Source organism: Lynx rufus, unplaced genomic scaffold, assembly GCF_022079265.1.
Source record: "Lynx rufus isolate CCGP_SWC_20201006 ecotype Redwood Valley unplaced genomic scaffold, mLynRuf1.p SCAF_12, whole genome shotgun sequence".
NCBI classification, from domain to species: Eukaryota; Metazoa; Chordata; class Mammalia; order Carnivora; family Felidae; genus Lynx; species Lynx rufus.
In genome coordinates, this window is record NW_025814826.1 from 2,333,935 (window position 1) to 2,356,752 (window position 22,818).

At 38.7% G+C, this 22,818-nt stretch overlaps 1 protein-coding gene and 1 long non-coding RNA gene across 3 annotated transcripts in view; one reads left to right on the plus strand and one right to left on the minus strand.

Annotated features, from left to right (window-relative positions):
- The window catches only part of SPIDR (scaffold protein involved in DNA repair), a 501,036-nt gene that overhangs the window by 194,014 nt on the left and 284,204 nt on the right, over positions 1 to 22,818 (plus strand). The window lies entirely within an intron of this gene.
- LOC124507634 (uncharacterized) lies at positions 8,081 to 19,323 on the minus strand. The gene is made up of 2 exons (XR_006961063.1): positions 18,902 to 19,323; positions 8,081 to 8,289 (listed from the first exon to the last, which is right to left on the minus strand). It is a non-coding gene; the product is annotated as an uncharacterized LOC124507634 (long non-coding RNA).

A 22,818-nucleotide genomic window follows, 5' to 3' on the forward strand; every position in this document is an offset into this window, starting at 1 on the left:
AATGTCCTTGATTTGGAGTGATCATTTTCTCCTATAATCTATCCACTTCCACCTCTAACTAGTTTCTGTTTAACTTTGTGTCACTCATCATTTTGAATTTAATTTGGGGTTTTATGCATTATAAATTTCTTTTGTTCTGCTTCAACCAGAAAAATATGGCCATGCCACCTAAATTCTCAAACTTACCCTTCTTTCCTATTCTGCTTTTGCCTCTATTCTTTTGAAGTAATTATATAAGAGAATGGCAAGCTTGGATTTCTTTCTGACTTGATATAAATATTTGACTTGGTTGGGGCGCCTGGGTGGCTCAGTCGGTTGAGCGTCCGACTTCGGCTCAGGCCATGATCTCACAGTTTGTGAGCTCGAGCCCCGCATCGGGCTCTGTGCTGACAGCTCAGAGCCTGGAGCCTGCTTCAGATTCTGTGTCTCCCTCTCTCTCTGCCCCTTCCCTGCTCATACTCTGTCTCTCTGTCTCTCAAAAATGAATAAACGTTAAAAAAAAATTTTTTTTAAAAATTTGACTTGGTAAATTTCAATGAAGCAACTTTTATTTTAGTGATATAGGCCAACTTTGTATTGAGAGGTTGGGATGAGGTCATGAGCCACAGGATGGAAAAGACAGGACGGGAAGAATGGAGGACAGGAGGATAGCAAACAGAGTGACTGGAATACCTAGCTTTTCCTTGGAGTCTGGCCACTGCACACTTAAAAAGCCAGAACTTTGTGGGGCCCCTGGGTGGCTCAGTCGGTTGAGCGTCTGACTTCGGGCCAGGTCATGATCTCATGCTTCGTGAGTTTGAGCCCCACTTCGGGCTCTGTGCTGACAGCTTGGAGCCTGAAGCCTGCTTCGGATTCTGTGTCTCTCTGCCTCTCTCCGCTCATACTTTCTCTCTTTCGAGAATAAATAAACATTAAAAAAAAATCTTAAAAAAAAAAAAAAGCATTGGAAGTACCACCTATATGCTACATTAGTGTTCGTGCCACATCCTATTTTCTTTTCCCTCATGAAAAGGTAGAATGGTAATTCTTGAGGGTTCTTAGAGATCTTCCAGTCTCAGCTCCTCTTTGGGGGATGGAGACGGTATGTGGCCTAGAAGAGGGAAGTGACTTGCTCTGATTATTCAATTAAAGGAAGAAACAGGGCTAAAACCATAGCCACCTGACTGCCAGTGTCATGCTCTTTCCATGGTACCACATCCTGCCTCATGAAAATAATTTTTTTCACTTCTCTACCAATTTGCTCTCTTTTTTTAATGTTTATTTATTTTGAGAGAGAGAGAGAGAGAGAGAGAGAGAGAGAGAGGGAAAGAGACTGAGTGCAAGCAGGGTAGGGGCAGAGAGAGAGGGAGTCACAGAATCTGAAGCAGGCTCCAGGCTCTGAGCTGTCAGCACAGAGCCTGACGCAAGGCTTGAATTCAGGAACCATGAGATCATGACCTGAGCTGAAGTCAGATGCTTAACCGACTGATCCACCCAGGAGACCCTCTACCAATTTGCTCTTGATATTACAATTGAGGAATAAACAAACACCCCAGGTTGAACTTTATGTGTCAAATAAGGTATCTATTTTGAATTTTTGTTGACTTTATAGTCTTGAAATATTGTAAATATGCTCAAGGTGAGAGGAAGACTTGGACAAACTTTAATTTGAACCATAAATTCCTAAGAAATTATTGGGGGAAAATAGCTTCTGTCTGTCTTTTTTTCTCCTTTGACTTTGTCCTTATCACTGTTGTATCACATTTGGAGGTTTACTGTATGGCAGGTACAATGCTGAGGCTTACTACATATTAAACCATTTAGTATGCAAAGTAATGCTCTAAGATTCAGTTTGCTTTTCTTATTTTCTAGATGAAAAATTTGTAGATTGAATATATGGTATAGATGCGTAAGCCCAGGTTTGATGTTATCCCTGTTGTCCATGTTCTTAATCACTAATCCATGTGGGCCTTCATTAGATTATCTGCTTGGGCTGGAGAAAGTTAGGATTAAGAAGGCAAGTGATTAAGGAACCAGCAAAATTAGAAATATTCATACAAATGTCATTTTTGTTTGGGAAAAGGTAGTCTTTTAACATGTAGTTAGTTCCGTGTTGCATTCTTAAGACGACACTAAGCATAGGACGTAAGTTTGAAGGTTATCTAAATAATGAATCTTTTGTAGGATACCCTCAAATCTTATTATTTTGATAGGGAGATGGCAGATTGTCTTCTTAATTATTCATGTTAACATATAATAGAAATCACTCTACATTGTTGTCCTACCTTCTCATAGTGAATTGACTACAAATTGTTAAGCACAGAATAGAAAGTATCTTCTAGAGGTTGAAATAGAAAAAGCAGGTCAAATAAGTGTGACTGGGTGCCTGGAATGAAGAGAGGGAATATGACCTTTTATTTGGCTCATAAGCACCAAATACCTTATTTGGAATGTTCCTTATGATTTGCCTTCTTTTGTTTTTTTTATTTTTATTTTTTTTACTGTTTATTTTGAGAGAGAGGGAGTGGGGGAGGGGAAGAGAGAATCCAAAGCAGGCCCTGTGCTATCTCTATCTCACAAACCATGAGATCATGACCTGAGCCGAAATCAGGAGTCAGAGGTTTAACCGACTGAGCCACCCAGGTGCTCCATAATTTCCTTTTTGAATTTGGGGATAGAGGTTATATAAATTATACCACAAATAAAAGACAAAAGCAAAAGAAAACAAAAACAAAGAGCTAAAAACTAATCCATTAATTTCATATATGAATGGCCCATCTCCAATAGATTTTTGTCTTAAAGTCTGAACATCTTTAGATTTGGATTTTATTTTTTGTTTCTTTCTCTTAGATGAATTTCTTACTTTTGAGATCTCTTAGATCCTCTGCTTGGTGTCTTGTAATATATTGCACCATTTTTTTCATTCTTTTTGATATAACTTCTATTGCATTAGGAAGAATATTTCACTGTTTACTTGTGGCCTGGCAGAAGAAATTTTTTCTTTCAGTATACAAAATTATATTTTCTTATTTCTATATATTTATAGTAACTGGGTAAGTAAAAGAAAAACTTAAAAATATTAAATAGAAATAGCTCCCAGTACCCCCAAATCCCAAGAAAAAAAAATTTAGTAAACAGCTGAGATTCAGTGATGGATTTATTAAAATATCTATATTATTAAACTCTCTGAGCCTTTTAATTTCCCGATCATAAGTGAATGTAATAGTACGTCACCTAATGAGCTTGTGCTGACAATAAATCTGATTCTGCATGTAAGCACAAACAGCTGTGAGACAGAGTCAGCACTCAATAGGTGGTGAAAATAAACAGACACTGAATTATTCTGAGGTCATTTTCATACCAGACTGGTAGTTCAGAAGCAACCAAAATCAGCTTCTCCTTCTCTTCCTTGGGATTTACATGTACCTTTGGGTTAACAAGGTACTGAAGTCACAGTTCCATTTTATTTCTTACACAGAAGTGGCTTGTTCATCTTAGATTAATTTTGACTGAATACATTGGGCGTGGCTTTCCCTTCTTCTGATGGGGGTTTACTGAGAAACCTAGGAATTTTATGAATCAGGTCTTAATTTTTGGTTTAGAAATTAAATGTAGCATCTCTCTTAGTCTTTATTTCCTTCAGATATGAGAAATAATGGTTTATGAAATTAATATGTAGTTTGTAATTATTTAGCTTGTGGCCTTCTTACATTTGTTCCATTTGAGGAGTATCATCCGATTAATCCACAACAAGGAGGGGTGTGAACTTGCTTATTGATTTGAAATGTTTGAGTGAATGTCTCCAACATATCTGTCTGCCTTTAAAAAAAAAAGCAAAACATTTTATTAGGAGATAGTTGTAGATTAACATGTAACTCATACATTTAAAAGAAATAATACAGAATGATTCTCTGTGTCCTTTGCCTGCTTTCCCCCAATGATGACATCTTTCCTAACTGGACTATGACAGCACAACCCAAATATTGTTCCAGGATACAATTCACTGACCTTATTCAAATTTTACCAGTTTTACATGTACTTGTCAGTTTGTGTATATATTTTGTTTATGTAATTTTATCATGTATAGATTCACATGCCCACCACTATAGTCAGTATACAGAAGCATCCATCACCACAAGAATCCCTTCATGCTACCCACAGCCATCTCTTTCCCACCCTTCTCTCTAATACCGTAAAACCATGAATCTTACCATTTCCATAGTTTTGTCATTTCAAAACTGTTATATAAATGGAATAATATGGGGGGGGGGGCGCCTGGGGGCCTCAGTTGGTTAAGCGTCTGACTTCAGGTCATGATCTCACGGTTTGTGGGTTCGAGCCCCATGTCGGGCTCTGTGCTGACAGCTCAGAGCCTGGAGCCTGCTTCAGATTCTGTGTCTCCCTCTCTCTCTGCCCCTCCCCTGATCATGCTCTGGTGTGTTCTCTCTCTCTCTCTCTCTCTCTCTCTCTCTCTCTCTCTCAAAAATAAACATTAAAAAAATATTTTTTAATGAAATAATATGGTGTGTAACCTTTCAGGATTGGCTGTTTTCACTCAGCATAATTCCCTCAAGATTTGATTGCGTATATATCAATAGTTAACTTCCTTTTATTAGTGAGTAATTTTCCATGATGTGGATATACCAGTTGTTTAACTGTGCACCTACCAAGGGACATTTTGATCATTTCCAAATTTGGGCTATTACAAATAAAGGTGCTATGAATGTCAGTGTACAAGTTTTTGAGTGAACATAGGCCTTTATTTTTCTGCTACAAATGATCAAGGGAGCAATTGCCAGGTGTTATAGTAAGGGCATGTCTAGTTTTATAAGACAGTGCATATTTCAAATATTCCAGTGAATATTTCTAAAATAATAAAAAAAATTTTAACACCTTTGCTTTGTGGATTTTAATTTTTTCTTTTCTTCCCTCTTGTATAGCTTACTTTTCTGGGCTATTTTATAACAACCACTTATACCATTTAATAATCAGTTTTGTTTTCCCTGTTTGTTCCTCCAAGTACATTTCAGTATAAAAGACATAGTTCAAGATTCTTCAAACTTGAATAAATTTTAAATGTGTGTCTATTTCCTTGGCTGTTTTTTTGTGATCACTAAGGCGGGATTGACCTAGCTGCTTAGAGAACAGAGAGAAACGTGTGCTGCACACGAAGGCTAGTGCAGATGGGCACGTGAGATGACAGGCAGAGAAGAGGGGGTGCAGGGGCCTGACTACTCAGCTCCTGGAGTCTGTGATTGGATTTTCTTAAAATTTATTGAAGTGTAATTAACATATGTTGTATTAGTTTCAGGTGTACAACATACTGATTCAGAAATTCTGTACATTACTCAGTGCTCACCATAAGTGTAGTCACCATACAACGTTATTACCTTATATTTATTGTTGACTGTACTATCTATATTCCCTATGCTGTACTTTTTATTTCCATGAATTATTTACATTCTAACTGGAAGTTTGTACTCCTAATCTCCTCTACTTTGCCCATCACCACCGCCCCCCATCTCGCCTTCCAGTGTGATGCCTTCGAAATATGTATTTTAAAAGGTGTCTGTGGAATAGGGAATGGAAGATCACAGAGTCAGAAGAAACATATTTCCTAGATTTCTTTTCAGGAACCATTCTATTTTTCTTCTTTTTGAAGGGAAACAGTCTTCCAACACTGCTTTGCCATGGCCAGTTCTTATTACGTGGTATCCGAAGCATTTCGTGTGTTTATTGACCCATTAAATCGTCACAATAACCCTTCCAGTTATTGTGGAATAATAACACACAGGCACAGCCCTGTGTGTTCGTGTCAGTCTGCCTCAGTGGCCTGTGATAATGGCCCATCTTGTTCTAGGTAGTTTGTTGGGAGGCAGATCCAGGCAGGCACTGAGAGCATATGCTCATGGCATGACTGAGTTCTGGAGACATGAGCGTAGCAAAGTCTGTCTCCCAGTTCTCCTGTTCATCCTCTGTTCAGTAAGGGCATGACAAGAAGTTTCTCAATGTGGTATCTAAGTTTTTAAACTAAAAATTGTTAAGGATATTCTTAGATGGACAAAACCAGTGAGCTCCTTGTAATGTTTAAGAATACAGAGTAGGAGTACTGATGCATATGAGCACTTGTACCCCAGTGTTTATAGCAGCACTCTCAACAATAGCCAAATTATGGAAAGAGCCTAAATGTCCATCAACTGATGAATGGATAAAGAAATTGTGGTATATATACACAATGGAGTACTATGTGGCAGTGAGAAAGAATGAAACATGGCCCTTTGTAGCAACGTGGATGGAACTGGAGAGTGTGATGCTAAGTGAAATAAGCCATACAGAGAAAGACAGATACCATATGGTTTCACTCTTATGTGGATCCTGAGAAACTTAACAGGAACCCATGGGGGAGGGGAAGGAAAAAAAAAAAAAAGAGGTTAGAGTGGGAGAGAGCCAAAGCATAAGAGACTGTTAAAAACTGAGAACAAACTGAGGGCTAATGGGGGAGGGAGGAGAGGGTGGGTGATGGGTATTGAGGAGGGCACCTTTTGGGATGAGCACTGGGTGTTGTATGGAAACCAATTTGACAACAAATTTCATATATTTAAAAAAATAAAATTAAAATTAAATAAAAAGAATACAGAGTAGGAGAAAAAAAAGATAAGTGAAACCAAAAAATCAAAAGATGGTCTTCAGATAAGTAATTTTTCACTGAGATTTTTGTTCTAAAAAATTCACTCTAAACTTGAGAAAGAAGAAGATGGGGGAGGGGCAGAGAAACAAGTAAAATTAATGAAGTACAGTAGCATTTACTGGCATCCAAAGCAGGATTCTCTCTCAATTTTCTTTTTCCTCAACTTGCTACTATATGTTGAGAGTTGTCACTAAGCACATGTGTGTGAGTTCTCATTTTAGAACACCCTTTAATATGCCTGTAAAGGTAAAAATGCTGTAAGTTTTCTGTGCACATGTATGTGTTTCAAAAGTAATAAATATGTTGTCTTGAACTTAGAATAGTATTATAAGAGCAAAGAGTGAACTTAGTTATTCATATTGGTATTAATATTTAATAGCTTTTGTACTAGAATTTTTTTATTTTTTTACTTTTTGCCAGTGGGTCATGAACAGCTGAAACTTTGTGACCTGTAAGCCACAAAAAACTATAACATCTGTCGATGCCTTTCTCCAACACTGCTTCGATAGCATCCTGATCTGCTGCCCGGGAAACCTTGTTTTCCACTTACACCACTAGCCAGCCTCTCCCCAACTAGTTGACAGAATGCCCAGGCTGGCTCACCTAGAAGGGGTACTGAGTCTCCTTAAAACAAATTCCCACAGTTACTCAACTGCCAGACTCTATTAGATAACCTCACCATGCACTGTTAGCATACCTGCTTAGAGTAAATATGTTCAGATTTCAGGAGTTCTCATTTTTTCTTCTTTCTGTCATATTATTTTAATTTCCTAATATCTTCGCATTGAGAATAATTATTTCTTCATTTTCCCACCATGATTTTTGCAAAATTACATTCACTGCCTTATTATTTTTCCAGTGCCACATTTTATTTTTATTTTTATTAAAAAAATTTTTTTTTAAATGTTTATTTATTTTTGAGAGAAGGAGACAGAGCATGAGGGGGAGAGGGACAGAGAGAAAGGGAGACACAGAATCCGAAGCAGGCTCCAGTCTCTGAGCTGTCAACACAGAGCCCAACGCGGGGGCTTGAACTCATGAACTGTGAGATCATGACCTGAGCTGAAGTTGGACGCTCAAGCGACTGAGCCACCCAGGCGTCCCTCCAGTGCCACATTTTATGATACATGTCCCCATCAAAGGTTTTGTTGTTGTTGTTTTTAATGTTTATTTATTTTTGAGAGAGAGCACACAAGTGGGAGAGTGACAGAGAGAGGGGGTACAGAGGGTGTGAAGTGGGCTCTGAGCTGACAGAAGAGAGCCCGGCCTGATTCAGGGCTCGAACTCATGAACCGCAAGATCACAATCAGAGCCAAAGTCAGATGCTTAACAGACTGAGCCACCCAGGCGCACCCCAGTTGTGTTATTTTTTTACGGGTTTTTTCCTTTCTCCTCCAAAAAATAGTCTCTGTATTTAGGGGGGGAAATCTGCCATTTATTATTTCTTCTTGGATTTCTGAATGTTAGACTTGGAAATTTTTCAGAGATGATGCAAATAAGTAAGACGGTTCAGACTGATGCAGATAATACAGATGATGGCTCCCGCTGAATGCTCCTCCCTTCCAGACACTGAGTGAGGCCGTACACACACACTTCATTCCACCAGAGCCGCACTGTGCCTCCTAGACCACAAAAGGAACCAGAATGTTCTGCTGTTAGTCCATAGAATTAGAAATTGTTTGTTAAATGAAGAAGCTGATTTGGGGGTGGGAGACAGGGCTGCTACTCTTCTAAATTCTGTTTTTCACTGCCTATGGTTAAACAAAAGGCCTTCTTTTTTTTTTTTTTTTTTAGATGTTTGAGGTCACTTCAGTTAGCTAATTAAAAAACATTGATTCTCCTTTAAGTTGTATTATAGAAAGTAAACAACCAAGTAATATTTAGTGTCTTTTTCTTTTTTTCTTTTTAAAAAACATTTTTTTAAATGTTTATTTATGTGTAAGAGAGAGAGAGACAGAGTGGGAGTGGGGAGGGGTAGAGAGGGAGAGGGAGACACAGAATCCAAAGCAGGCTCCAGGCTCTGAGCTGTCAGCCCAGAGCCCGATGTGGGGCTTGAACTCACAGATTGCGAGATCATGACCTGAGCTGAAGTCAGACATTTAACCTACTGAAACCACCCAGGCACCCCCCTTTTTCTTTTATTTAAAATTTATTTATTTACTTTGAGAGACAGCAAGTGGAGGAGGGGCAGAGAGAGAGGAAGAGAGAGAATCCCAAGCAGTCTTGATGCTGGCAGCACGAGCCCGACTCGGGGCTTAATCCCACAAACCATGAGATCATGACCTGATGAGATCATGACCAGAGCTGAGATCAAGAGTCAGGCGCTGAACCGACTAAGCCACCCAGGTGTCCCTATTTAGTGTCTTCTTCTATAAAATTGTCATGTACATCGTTTATGCGGAGGAAAATTTTTTGTGTGTCTATATTTCTGCGTTGATTTTAGTTATATGAAATATATGTCCTTTTCCCAAACTGCTGCTTTACTGGTGTTTAGAATCTGGTGGTAGAAACAGGATGGTGGCAAGAGAGGTCACGGATGAGGAGCTACACACGTAACTGTTTACTAATTCAATACCTGCTTATTAAGGACCTGCTGTGCACCACACACTGTGCACCATGAATAAGCAAAATCTGGTCACTGCAATTATGGAACTTCTATTTTACTAACTAGATAGATGATATGCAAAGAAAGAATATAGGTGCAGGTTGGCATACTGAAGGACTTGTGGAGGGTTTAGGGTGGGCACCACACTGGACAGGCCATGGAAGATAGCTTCAGATTTACAGGGGGTACCTATAGCCTCTGTCTAGGTTCTAGGACAGAATATCAAACAAAGGAAGATAGCTAATGAGTTATGAAACATTGGAGGTTTTGTTATTCATTAATGTTTTCCAGAAAACTTATATTTTATTTAACGGAGATTTTTTCTCAGCCCATTTTTTTTCCTGTTTCTATTTTTCCCCAGTTTTGAGAAAAGCACTGTATAAGTTTAAGGTATACTGCATAAATATTTGACATGCAAATATAAAGTGATTCCAAGATAAGTGTAGTTAACATCCATCATCTCATATAGATATAAAAAAAAAAGAAAAGAAAAAGAAAAACTATTTTCTTCTTGTGATGAGAACTCTTAGGACTCCAGCATTAGCTATAGTCACCATGTTGTAGGTTACATCCCTACTACTAATTTATCTTATAACTGAAAGCTTATGCCTTTTGATAATCTTCGTCCAATTCTCTCCCCTCATCCCCCCACACTTGCTTCCCTCCACCTCTGGGAATCACATCTGATCTCCTTTTCTATAAATTTTGCGGGGGTGGTTATTTTGTTTTGTTTTTTAATTCTACGTGTTAATGAGATCATACAGTATTTTTTCTTTCTTTGACTTATTTCACTTAGCATAATACCCTCAAGGTCCATCCATGTTGTCACAAATGACAAGATATTTCCTTATTATAGCTGGATAGTATTCCATTGCATTTATATACATATATATGTATGTAATGCATAAATATACATATTAAATACTATATATAAATACATAAATGCATATATATGATATATATTAAATGCTATATATACCATATATAAAAATATATAGTTACTATAAATATATATTATATATAAATACATATAATTTATATAATATGATATGATATAATATAATATAATATCAATAATATATATTTATATATGTATACCATATTTTCTTCATTCATCTGTTGATGGACCCTTTGGTAGTTTCCATATCTTGGCTATTGTAAATAATGCTGCTGTGAACATGGGGGTGCAGATACCTTTGAAATTAGTTTTTCACTTTCTTGAATAAACTCCCAGAAGTGGAATTGCTGGGTGGTATGGTAGTTCTGTTTTTAATTTTTTGAGGAACCTCCATACTGTTTTCCACAGTAGTTATACCAACTTGCATTCCCACCAACAGTACACAAAGTGTTCCTTTTCTCCACATCCTTGCCAGCGTTTGTTGGTTGTTATTCTTTTTGATGCTAGCCATTCAAAAAGGTGTGAAGTGATCTGTCACTGTGCTTTTGATTTTTATTTCCCGAGTGATTAGTGATGTTGTGCATGTTTTCATGTACCTGTTTGGCCTGAATGGCCCGTATTTTAAGTGTTTTTCCTTTTGTGCAAAATCATTATAATTGAAAAAATTTTTTAGATTATTACTGAAGTCCAATAAAAGGCAATTTATTTGCCATATATTATATTCAGGCAATGAAATATAAAAGTACAATTTAAACCTTTGTAAAATCCAGGATGCAACAGAATTTTTATTTAAATGCCTTTACTATGCGAATATTTGCTTTTCTGAAATTATATTTTGTGTTGAAATATAACACAAAGAAAAAAGAACAAAAAATGTAGATATGCAGCTTAACAAGCTGGGTTACCTAGGTGTCTCAGTCGGTTAAGCATCCGACATCAGCTCAGGTCATGATCTCACAGTTCATGGGTTTGAGCCCCTCACTGAGTTCTGTGATGACAGCTCAGAGCCTGAACCATGCTTCCTATTCTGTGTCTCCTCTCTCTGCCCCTCTCCCACTCACACTCTGTATCTCTTGTTTTTACTCACTAGAGAAATACAGTATAAATTGGTGCCTTATATCTTTTCATTTTTTTATGGCAGGTAGTCATAATATTTGATGTTTTGTTTTACTTTGTCTCTTTTTTCTTTGATTCATTCAGACTTTTTAAGCAACAAATATGCTTCTGTCACTGACACAGCTATGTGACCCTGTCATAGCATTGTAATTAATTTTTTCTTGTTTCCTTACTTAACATAGTAAAGCTTTATTCTTTAGAAGGAAGAAAAACTAATTTTGCATTTGAAGATGTGTTAATAATGTCTGTAAAATTTTACTTACTGAAGTGCTTTTTGGCAAGTCAGACAAAAGAAACAAAACCAAAGGGAATAGTGTGTTACTCCTTAGGAATTGTAATGGAGAATGATTACAATGAATTACTCCTTGAAGAATATTTATGTATACAATTTCAAGAGAAATTGAAAGAAACCATATATTATTCCTTATACTGATGATGAACTATAATAAAGTACTCCAGATAGTGCTCTGAGGCAATTGTAATTAATGCTTTTAGGCTTTCTTCACATTGTATAACAGTTTGGAAGTATTAGTCAATATTATTAAATAAATTGTAGAAAACCATTAACAAAGGTTGACATTGGAAAAGATATTGGGCAGGGTTTCTTTCTTTTGTTTTTCTTGAAAATTTTTATGTTTGTTTATTTATTTTGAGAGAGAGCAAGCATGAGTGGGGGAGGGAAAGAGAGAGAGTTAGAGAATCAGAAGCAGGCTCCGTGCACTGTCAGCATGAAGTCCAACAGGGGGCTCCCTCTCATGAACCGTGAGATTATGACCTGAGCAGAAATCAAGAGTCTGCCACTTAACTGACTGAGCCACTCAGGCATCCCAGGACAAGGTTTCTTTTTAAATATTTCTTTTATAGAAGAAAAAAATTGTCAAAATCACATACCTTGTTTTTATAATTAAAGAAGGGAGGGGACACCTGGGTGGCTCAATCGAGGTGTCCGACTCCAGCTCAGGTCATGATCTTGCAGTTTGTGGGTTCAAGCCCCACATTGGGCTCTGTGCCGATGGCTCAGAGCCTGGAGCCTGTTTTGGGTTCTGTGTCCTTCTCTCTCTCTGCCCCTTCCCAGCTTGTGCGTGTGTGTGCTCGCTCGCTCTCTCTCTCTCTCTCTCTCTCTCAAAAATAAATAAACGATAAAAAAAATTCTTTTTAAAGAAGAAGGGAGAAAAATGTGAAGTAGCAAATAGCACCTTAGATTTTACTTATGAACTCCTAAAATGTGTATCATTGTGTCAGGAGGTGAACAATTCAATAATTTATTGAGACTGGTTTTTCCAGTGAGACAGTTTTTCAAAATGCAGAGTACAAGCTGTTCTTTGTCCTTGAGCATGATCAGCAGTGAACATTCTCAAAGGCTTGGTTTTGTAATCTCTGATGCCACCACAAGTTCCCATTAGGCACTCCCCCTGGAGCCCTCCTTGTTACCTGCACAAACCTCACATAGGCATTTCTGTGCTCCTGATGCAAAGGATGGCTGAGACTGGGAGAACACTGACCCTGAGGCCACCCACTGCCCCCAGGGTCCTTATAGCCAATCCCAGGAGTGGTGGCTGCATGACTTGAGAAGTGGGGTCCCGTCGGCCTTGTTGGGAACAGGCAGCCAGAAATCTGGCCCCTGCCTCTTTCTCATTGCTTTCAAGGGACCCTTCTGAGGCTGGGGAACCTCTGAAAATGAGGTCATTTTTCAGACTCACCCTTGAGTGGTCAAGAGAGGAAGAAGGAATGTCAGGGCCAATATCTTCTATTTGGAAATAGTGGTGTGAGCAGGAAGAAGAGCGAAGGTTCCTTTGTTGATATGTGTGTCCAAAAGGCTTATCTAATTGCTTTGATACAATATTTTCTCACAATTAAAGAAACTTGGGGTAGAAAATGTTAGGCTGATTATTTCTAGTATAGCAAATTGATTGGTAAACTAAGAGCCCTCTATTTAGATGAAAAATAATTGTTGGAAATACATGTGGTTTAATCTAAGTATCTTAGAGTTGTGTTTTTAAAGTTAGGAAAGAGAGCTATGGTGAGCTGTTACTTTAATTTGTCCGATTTGGAGCAGTATTTTATACCTTTTAAATGTTTTGTTTCTGTGGGGACATAAGAGATTTTTGGTATAATAGGACAGGTTTATAAAACACTGTATGTTTATTTAGATTTACAAGATGAAGGGTGCCTGGGTGGCTCAGTTGGTTAAGCATCCAACTTGCTGACAACTCAGAGCCTGGAGGCTGCTTGGGATTCTGTCTCCCTCTCTCTCTGCCCCTCCCCCACTCGAACTCTGTTTTTCTCTCTCTCTCAAAAGTAAACATTAAAAAAAAATTTACAAGATGAGAACGACATGGATTGAAGAGTTGTTAGTTTTATAGTTCAGAGCCTTTAAAAAGTCCTTTGAGTTTTTTTCTTAAACTCCCGATCTACCTTATTTACCACCCTAGTTTCAATTGAAGGAACACTACTATGACCTACTCAGTATGGGTCAAGTCCAGTTTGGCTGGAGAGGGTTTGCTGCAGTTCCATTTCTTAACTTCCCCTTTCCTTTGGGGTCAAGGGAGCTGTCTCTGGATTATCTCCAGCTTCCCTCTAGCCAATAAAACCAGAAGGCCAATTACATGTTTAAGCTTTATTTTTTTCTTCTCTTTTCAATCCCTACCCACATTTTAGTGTAGTCGTGGTATTTAATATGGTTCTTTGCCATGATGTGCAAGAAGAATTCACAGGAATACTCTTTGCTGAGTTAGGTTAGGAAACAAACTATGATGTTAGTTTGTCCACTGTTAAAGCTGTGATTTCATGTCCTAAGTAACTATAATTTCCAATAATCATTTTAAGTGTAAGTTACCAGAGAAGTAAAGAGTTCATATTTAACTTTCATGTTGTCAAGTTATTTCATAACTTTATTAAAAATAAATGATGGTATCTGAGAAATAGAGGAAGGAATGCTTAATACCAAATTCAGATTTCTGGCTAATGTATCTGTCACACCTTGGCTGCTTCTGCCACATCCATTTTTACCATATTTAATAGAAGTAAATAATTTTTTGTGACTTTTTATACATAAAAAATCTATAAAATGTGGTTTGGTGACACAGCAGAATTCAGTGATGCTTTTGGGTTCCCTGTAGATTTACTTAATCTCCACTTCTTTTTATATGAAAAGAAAAACAGTAGTTTACCGTTTTAAGATTGTTTACTCATTGGCCTGAGGTTTAAAAGAATCTTTATTTCTGTTTTCTGTTGTAAGTTATCCAAAAATAAGACTGCACAGTTAGCCCATTCTAAATGAATTGTATAGTGTAAAACATGTTTCCTGTTGAATTCCATATGTGGTTCAATAAATAAAAATTAATTCATAGTGTTAAATTGGGACCTTGTCAATGAAGAACATTATGTACATCTTAAAAACCCTGATTTCAACCATTAGGAAAGTATTGTCATTGGCAAGGCAACATTTTCATTGGCTTGCTCGAACCAATTGTCATTTTTACCCTGTATCCTAGTTCAGTATCCCACTGGCATTTATCCATGGTATGAAATCTTGTTTATGTCATCTTAACCTTTCTACCAATCTAGTTTTCCAAATTTCTTCAGCTCATTTTTATTTTCAAAGGGATTATAGGTTTTTCACTTAGGATCCTATTGCCTGGAGAAGCCTGTTTCAAAGTACAAGCCCAAACTTGACTTTTCCTCATCTTTCGGTAAAGACTGCCAAGGAGGAATAAGTTGGCAGGACAGGTGGCACTGCTCTTGGCAGCCCATGTGGTGTGAATCTTACTTAAAGAAGGTGCTCTAACAATGGGCTTATCACACAGTCCTATCTTTCTGAACAGATGCAGTTGTAAATTTTTCTGTGACCAAATAAGAACCTTTTCAGCCTGCAAACTGAATAAACAAGTTCTTGGATTAGTAAAATGCCTTGTAAAGTTGTAAAAATTGGAAGTTGTGCTTTTGTACTTTGATAGTGATTTAAAAGAGTAACCAGCAGGGGCACCTGGGTGGCTCAGTAGGTTAAGTGTCCGACTCTCAATTGTAGCTCATGATCTCACAGTTCCTAGGATTGGGCCCTGTGTCGGGCTGTGCTCAGCATGGAGCCTGCTTGGGATCCTCTCTCCCTCTCTCTGCCCTTCCCCTGCTTGTGCACGCACGCACACACACACACACACACACACACTCTCTCTCTCTCTCTCTCTCTCTCTCTCTCTCTCAAAATAAATAAACATTAAAAGAAAAAAAAAGAGTAGTCAGGAGGCCTACTTTCACATCACTTTTCATCCCAGTGATGCTTCATTTCCATTAGTTGCTGTCTTCCTGCAGTGCTCACACAGCTGGTCACCCTTCCCTTAAGAACAGTGCTCCCTCATGGATTGCCCCTTCCCATGTTCATGTGCCTTCTTGGTTCTTTGCTGAACTCTTTTTTTGTGTGCAACTTCAGCCTCCTTAGGCTTCTGTCCTGGCCCTCTTCCTGTCCTATGTGCCTTTTGTGGTCAATCAAAGTTCTTCATGCTGTCTCCCCCAGGACTGCCTGGAGGTTTGGTAACTCTGTGTCCTGCTGCCTTTCTTGGCCCAGCCCTGGCCCTACCGGCACCTAGGAATCCTGCAGGTCCCATAGACCCAGCATGCCCTTGCACTTGCATTCCTGGTCCATTAATTGAGCAGTCTTCACTTGGACTTTCTTATGCATGTTTTCAGTCCATCTCAACCCTAGATTCTGGTGATTCTGCCTCAGAACTATCTCTCAAGTCATGTCTCTTCATTTATCCCATCTGCTACTATTCAGGCTCAAATTCCCTTGTGCCTGGATGATTGTGTCAGTCTCCTTCTGGTCTCCCTGCCACTGACCTTTCCTCATTTTCAGTCTATCAGGGTCATCATCCTAAAGAGGCAAATCTGATAATTTCACTCTTCTGCTTTAAAAGGTTTCTTTTGGAGGGCACCTTTTGGGATGAGCACTGGGTGTTGTATGGAAACCAATTTGACAATAAACTTCGTATATTGAAAAAATAAATAAATAAATAAATAAAAGGTTTCTTTTCACTGCCACTTGTCCTTGGAATAAATGTTCGCCACCTTTAAGCTGTCTTGTGTGGTATTCTTGGTCATGTGCCCAGCCTACCCAATGGTAGACTCATTTCCCACTGTCCTGTTTATGTGCTACCCCACGCATGTGCACAACACTGAGTCCCTCCTTTAAAGGTCAGTTATATCCTTCATGAAATGTTTGGTAACTGGGCCTAATATACTTTTCTGTCTTTGTGTGTAATTTTACCTCCAGTATCCTGTTATACTGTAATTATACAAAGTATAAGTAAATAGTAGCTGAGCAAAGTGCTGCAAAGATGTACAGGCCTTACCTACCCTCTCTGAGGAGTGCCTGCTATCTCAGGAAGTGTTGTAGATGTCAGTGGTGAATTTAAACACATTACATGACATCTGAGTGCAAACATGGTCCTAGTCGGGAGATGTTGGTTTTGGTCCCAGCTCTGCCAGAGCCGAAAGCATACGTGAGTCATGTGATCTGTGCCTCACTTTCTTTACTGATAAGAGTGGACTTTGCTAGACCTTATGTTCTTTCTACTTTTAAAACTCTGTTTTGCTGTTTTACCTTGTCTTGTGTGGTGTTCCCATGTACAGACACTCCAGGCGTTTTTCGCTAAGTAGTCCCTTTAAGTGTTTTACTTCCCTCGCACTTTTTCTGTGATTAGAACTCCCTGGTCTCTTACTGCCTGCCTTTCAAGAGAGGCACTTTCCTGACATCATCTCATTTTATTCCTTAAGCTGATTTCCCTTCTTTCCTTCCCCCTTCCCTGTTAGTGTTTGTTACAATGTTGTTGAAAAGAGATAGCACACATGACTAAAATACCTACTTTTGTTTAGTAGTTGTGAATTTGCTGTACTCCTATTGGGACATGCACAGCTCTGGCTAATTATAGATTTTGCCCATTTTGCTGTAACTTAAAGTGACTTGACTAATGAATTAGAAGTTGTTCATTAGAATATCTTTTATGAAGAGTTATAACAACAGAAGGGGCGAGGGTTGAAGGTTGATATTGGAATAAATATCAAAAATAACATGGCAGTAGATTGTATTGTATTTTCAGCTCTTTGTGCCACACAGATTTATAGTATTTCCACATGCAGAGGGTGTGCTGTTCTGTGCAGATGCATGTGCACTTCAGGCCTTCTTCAGGACTGTTTAGAGGAGGGTGGGTATGAACCCCTGAATCTCTGGAGCACTTTTCTAATCGTCCACAATTAGTAATTTACTATTTTATAATTTTTAAAATTTTTCTCAACACACTTATTTTTCAGTTGATGTTTCATTTATAAAAGAGATATTTAAATATTTCTGTACTTTCTCTTTAGCCTTATAATCTTTTAAAAGTTGTTTTCAGTGTGATTTTTGGACACCAGTTTAAACCTATCTTCCAAGCTAAAAATACTACCTACAGTGCTACAAAATAAGGTGGTTTAAATGAGGAAGTTTTTTTTAATAAAGAAGACCTTGCTTTGTGAGTACTCAGAGTGGAAGGAAGCAGTTATGTACACTCAGTGGTCCTATACACTTCACACCTTGGAAAGGCTAACCTATAATAGCCCCTGTCTCAGTCATCTCAGGTTGCCATAACAAAGTGCCATAGACTGGGCGGCTTAAACGACAGACATTGACTTTTCACAGTTCTTGAGCTGGAATTCTGAGATTAGATTGTCAACCAACATGATCCAGTTCCAGTGAGAGCTCTCTTCCTGGCTTGAAGGCAGCTGCATCTAGCTGTGTGCTCACATGACTTCTTTGTGCACAAGAAGAAAGACAGATTGCTGGTGTCTCTTCTTATAAGGATACTAATCCTAATGAATCAGCCCCTCCTATCTTTATGACCTCAATTAACCTTAGTTCCTTCCTTAGAAGCACCATCTCTTATTATAGATACACTGGAGATTAGGGTTAGGGCTTCACATATGAATCTGGGGGGACATTCAGTCCAAAGCATTCTGTCCCAAGCCTCCTAAAATTCATGCCCTTCTCACATGCAAATGAATTCATTTCATCCCAACAGCCCTGAAAGTCTTAACTCATTCCTGCATCAATTCTAAAGTCTAGTGTCCAAAATCTCATCTATATATCATCTAAATCAGAGGTGGGTGGGAGACTAGGTACCATTCGCCTTGTGGCATAATTCCTCAACAGCTATGAGCCTGTGAAACCAGACAAGTCAATGTGTTTCCAAATACAATGCTGGGACAGGTATAGAATAGACATTCCCATTCCAAAAGGAAGAAATAGGAAGGACGAAAGGGGTAATAAGTCTCAAATAAGTCCAAAAACAACCAAGGAAAATTCCATTAGATTATAAGGCTCAAGGAAAATTCCCTTTGGTTCAGTGATCTGTCTTCCAGGTCTGCTGAGATGTCAGTGTCACCCTCATGGCTCTGTGGGGCCTTTCACCCTTATGGCTTTCTGCAGAGACCTCCACCACTGAGGGAAGGAGGGGGCATTTTAGCCCACCTAAACCAAAAAGGTAGACCCATCCTTTGAAACCCAGGAGAAATAATCAACCCTGCCCCCCAGGGCCTGTGGTGAGTGGCAGCCCTGATGGTCCCCTAATCGCCTTTGGAGTCCTACCGTTTTTTTCGATGGATGATGCACAGTCGCGAAAGAATACCTCTAGGGGCGCCTGTGTGCTTCAGTCCATTAAGCTTCCCACTTGGGGACTTGAGCTCCATTCATGGTCTAGCAGTTCGTGGGTCAGGGCCCTGCCTCAGGTTCCCTGCTGTCAGCACGGAGCCAGAGAGCCTGCTTCAGATCCTCTTGTCCTATCTCTCTCTCTCTCTCTCTCTCTCTCTCTCAAAGATAAATAAACACTAAAAGAAAAAGAATAGCTTTGTTGTCATGTCCTGCAGAATGAAAGAAGTCCAGCAGCCTTCCTTCATTCTCTCTGGTATCTTTCTCCTTTACTTCAAACTGGTATTGTGTTTGCTGGTCCATCCCACAATCTCTTTATCAAGTGGTAGTCTAGCCACACCCTTGGTGTTCTCTTAGAACATGCTTCCTCATATTTTGCAGTGTGGGCAAGCTGAGAATTTTCTAAGTATTGAAGTGCTGCTTCCTTTTTGCTTAACAATTCCTTCTTCAATTCATCTCTCCCCCATATTTTACTCTTAAGAAGTCCAGAGAACTCAGACTCTGCCTTTTACATTTTGGTTACAAATTTCTGCTGAATATCCATAATCTTGTTGCTCACAAGTTCCATCTTCTACAAAACACCTAGAACACAATTGAGCCAAGTTGTTTGCCACTTAATAACAAAAATTGCTGTCTTAGTCGGTTTGGATTATTATAACAAAATATACTGGGTGGCTTAAACAACAGGTATTTCAGTCTCATAGTTCTAGAGGCTGGGAAGTCCGAGTTCAAGGTGCCAGTTGATTTGGTTCCTGGTGAAAACCAACTTCTTGGTTTGTAGATGGCCACCTTCTTGATGTATCCTCACATGGCGAAGAGAGAGAGAGATCATCTCTCTTGTGTCTCTCTTTGTAAGGGACTAATCCCATTCATAAAAACTCCATCCTCATGAGTTAATTATTTCCAAAAGCCCCACCTTCAAATGCCATCCCATTAGGGATTAGGACCTCAATATATGAATTTTGATGGGATACAAACATTCAGTTCATAGCAATTACCTTTCCTCCAGTTTCCAGTCATCTCTTCATTTCTGTTTGACACCTCACTAGAATTACCCTTAACATCCATATTTCTAGCATGTACCTCAGAACTCCAACCTCTACCCATTACCCAGCTCTAAAGCTACTTCCACATTTTTAGATATTTGTTAGAGCAGTACCCAGCTTGAACTATCATAACAAAATACCATAAACTGTCTGGTTTAAACAACAACAGAAGCTGGAAGTCCAAGATCAGGATACCGCCATAGCCCGTTTCTTGTGACAGCTCTGCTTTTCCTTGTTTGTAGGCAGCAGCTATCTGGCTGTGTGCTGTTGTGGCCTTTTCTCTCTGCTCCCAGTGAGACGGGGATTTCTAGTGTCTCTTCTTACACGGACACTAATCCTATCAGATCTGAGCCCCACCCTGTGGACTCCTTCAACCTTAATTACTTTCTTGGAGGTCCTATCTCTAAATACAGCAAAAACTGAGAGTTAGGACTTCAACATATGAATTTGTAGGGGACACACATTCAGTTCGGAGTACCCCCTCTTGTCCAGTTTTGTATAAACTTTGCTTAGGAATCTCTTGTCTTCCTGGAACCTTTGTATACTTTTTTCTTACTTAGATTCTTTAAAAACTGGACCTTCTATTGGCTCTTCACCCTCTCCTAAACAGTTCAGACTACCTCTGCAGAACAAGTAACAGTGACATTCCTGGTGGTAGCACTGTGACACTGTGATCCCAGGTGGCCGGTGTGCCCTGCTAAATTCTGATTGTTCTCATCGCTATAGACTGTGGTGAATATTCCAATGGCCTGGTCAGTATTGTCTAGTCTTTTTTTTTTGTATTTTTTTTTTTTTTTAGAGTTGGGTTTCAGATTTCTGTTTCATGCTTAGGATTATTGTGGTTTTTGGCAAAGAATATTTTCAACTGGGTGAAAAGGCAAAAAAAAATGTAGAATCAAGAAGTGAAAGCACAATTGTTTATGGTTCAGTAAGCACTTGTGGTTAAGAAATGTGTCTGTTCATCATTGCCAGATGACTTAAAATTTTATGGGAGAACATAAATTTTAAACAAAAAGTAATTGTACTTTTACAGAATATAAAGATGTGAATTTCTTCAGAATTTAGTTTTTAGGTATTGTAACCTAGACTTCCTGCTTGGGGCTTTCTGAATTTTATTGTGAAATTATATATGAAATGAATCTGATGGCAGCTTATCAAAATATTTACTCAGAAACTAAAGTTTTGACTTAACAAACATTAATAATGATGCAATATTGCAATTAATAAGAGTCTCACTCATTGAATACTCACAGGAGCATAATATTGCTAGGTGTTTGGGAATCCTTGATAAAATTAGGCATAGTTATAATCTCTCAAAAGAAAAGATAGTATGATTATATACAAACAAATACAATTCGTATTTCAGTGCATAAAAAAAGCATTTGTAAAATACAGTGAATAGATAAAGTAGATCATTTGGATTTGATTTTGGAATGTATTGTTTATTTTTCTTCTTAGAGCATTACTTGAATCACAGTTAATTTGCATTCTCTAGGTGCAGATCATATCCAGTTGAGGTAAGGTGGATTAGTTAAAATCATCTTGGTCAGCAGTGAAATTAAGGCTAGTGAAACAGTCCCCAGAGTTCTTGACATCAGTTTGAATTAGGGTTCACTTAGCTCATATATATCTATTGGTACTGATCCTGATACAGCACTGAGTTTATGGTTTAATGGACAAAAGTATCCATTTTATGTGTGAAAGTGTTGGTAAGAGGAGCAGAATGACATAAAGGAGAGTAATAAACTCAGCTGGATGGAAAAAGAAAACTGTTCAGAAAGTTCAACTCTTTCTTAAAAGTATGGTCTAGTTTTTACCTTATTATAGAAATAATTTAAAGATATTAGAGTAAAGCTGGAGAATTTGAGGCTAGAGCAGTAAAAACTAACAGGTAACAAAGGTGTTTCTATGTAATGGAAAGTAGTTTGGATTTTTTCTAGTGGATAGCCATTGAAAGCTTCAAGCATGGTGGCAATTGATAAATTTACACTTAAAAAGAGCACCCTAGTGGGCCTTATGTACAATAGTTAGAATGGCCAGGTACTGGACTGGAGAGGTCAGTTAAGGTCAGGCTATTGTATTAGCTAAGAGGCATCTCAGTCTTAATATATCCAAAACTGGTATCTTCATTACCAGTTGTATCCCCTGTTAAGGCCACCCCCCTACACATACATACACACACACACACACACACACACACACACACACACACAAAGATACCTGGTCATCTAGAAACCTTGCCTGTCTCAGTAGACATTAACTGTGTACTTCCCCTTTCTTAAGCCAAAACAATGGAGTCCTTCTTGACTGCTTTCTCTCATTTCCCACTTGCAGTTCATCAATAAAATTTGGTGGCTCTACCTTCAAAATATGTCTAGTTTTCAACCATTTCTTATCACCTCTGTCCCCACTTCCCAGGTCCAAGCTACTATTACCTCTCCTGGATTGCCACAGTAGCCTTCTTTTTTTTTATTTTATTATTATTTTTTTTTTACGTGTATTTATTTTTGAGAGACAGAATGAGACAAAGTGAGAGTGGGGGAGGGGCAGAGAGAGAGGGAGACACAGAATCCAAAGCAGGCTCTAGGCTCTGAGCTGTCAGCACACAGCCTGACACGGGGTTCGAACTCACAAACTGTGAGATCATGACCTGAGCCGAAGTTGGACGCTTAACCGACTGAGCCACCCAGGCACGCCGCCACAGTAGCCTTCTAACTGGTTTCCCTACTTCTTCCCTTCTGCCCTCAGTCTGTTCTCAGCAAAGCAAATTATGTGCCTTCCTCATTGGCTTCTTCTGATCACACTCACCGG